Source organism: Elephantulus edwardii, unplaced genomic scaffold (assembly GCF_000299155.1).
Source record: "Elephantulus edwardii isolate Elephantulus edwardi_28Jun2011 unplaced genomic scaffold, EleEdw1.0 scaffold00141, whole genome shotgun sequence".
Classification (NCBI taxonomy): domain Eukaryota; kingdom Metazoa; phylum Chordata; class Mammalia; order Macroscelidea; family Macroscelididae; genus Elephantulus; species Elephantulus edwardii.
The window spans coordinates 641,932-643,706 of record NW_006399891.1 but is presented as its reverse complement, the minus strand read 5'-3'; positions in this window follow the sequence as shown (position 1 = coordinate 643,706).

The following is a 1,775-nucleotide window of genomic DNA, read 5'->3' as shown; positions in this document are numbered from 1 at the left end:
TTAGAGCTGTTGTACATAGGGTCGCTATGAGTCGCAAACGACTCGACAGCACATAACAACAACAACAACAACATATGTCCAAATCCAAAGGCCAATATTACTCTTAATAGAAAGAGATTACAGTATTCCCCTTTCAAAGAGAAACCAGAAAAAAGAACACCATCACTATAAATTACCTTAATGGGAGTTATAGCCAGAGTATTTGTCAAGAAAAGGAAGTAAAATATATTCAAATTGAAAAAACAAGAAATAAAATTATTTCTGTTTGCAGCTGGTATGATCCTGGCTCTGGTAGCCAAGACTAACACAAAGGATTTACATCTCCATGGGTTTGTATCCTACAGAGATTCTGTAGAAGAAAGTTGGATAATCTCCTCCTGTGTGATTTACAGACTCAGAAAGCCACTGGAGCGTCAGCAATGAGTCAGTTCTAACTTAATGGCAATGAATGGGGATGATGTGAAGATCCTATGTATAGCAAATCTTAAAGACTCAGCAAGAAAATTATTAAATACTATTGGTCAATACAGCAAAGTAGGTACAAAATCAGTATACAAAAATTTATAACGAAAAGAACTACAAAAAAGAAGCAAGGAACATAGGTCATTTGCAATAGTCACTCAAAAGATGAAATGCATAAAAATAAATCTAAGCCGAGATAAAAGAGATCCAGCAATCCAGAAATTAAAAGTTATGTTGCATTGGAAAAACCTGTTCTAAAGGATCTCTCCAGAGTGACAAAAAACAATGATGTTAAGATGCACTGACTCCAAGCCATCATCTTCGAGATTGCTTGTTAAGCATCTGGGAGCTTGACATGGTTAAGGATGACACAAAAAGATTCAATGTATATAAGTATGGTGCTTTGGTATTGAACTACCAAGAGAACAAACAGGTATTTCATGGAGAGGGTGGAATCAGATTGCTCCTTGGAGGCATGGATCTTGAAACTCCATCTCACAGGCTTTTGGCATATTGTCAGAAGGGGCCAGTACTTGGGGAAGGACATCATGCTTGGTCAGTGCAAGAAAGGAACACCTTGAATGAGATGTAATGACACCGTGACTTGTGACGATCAAGTCAGATGTGTAGAGGACAGTGAGGTTAGCTTAGGTTAGGGCAAGGTTCAGAGCTATTGCTCATAGGATTGTTATGGGTTAGAGTTGACTTGAAGGTACATAAGAACAACAACATACAAAGAATATTGCAAACCACTACAACAAGAAATCCAAAGAGACTTACACAAATAGAAAAATATACCATGTTCATGGATAAGGAGACTTAACATTGTGAAAATAGCAATATTATCAAAAGTTAGGTACACATAAAATACAATCCTGATCTAGACCACATAATCCTTTTCCAAAGAGATGAGAAAAATAATCACCAACTTCATGTAGAAAAGAAAAAGTATCCAGATAAACAAAGAGATATTTAAAAAACCAAAATCAAAGTGGGAGAACTTACACTTTCTGATCTCAAAAACCTACTACACAAAGCAAATGGTCAAAACCAGTAACCATTAAATCACTGCTATAAGATCAGTTCTGACTCAATAGATGGCCTCCCTTGGCTTCTGAGGCCTTAAAGAAAAATATGAGGATGCCTCTTTTTCTCTCATGAAGTCACTAGTGAATTTGAACTGCCCGAAATATGTAGCCTTTGGGTAAACAGTTCAACTCACTATTGACTATGTCATTAATTATTGTTGTTGTTGTTGCTATGTGCCCTCGAGTTGGAACTGATTAATATTTGAACCTCTAGTAGGTCTTGAA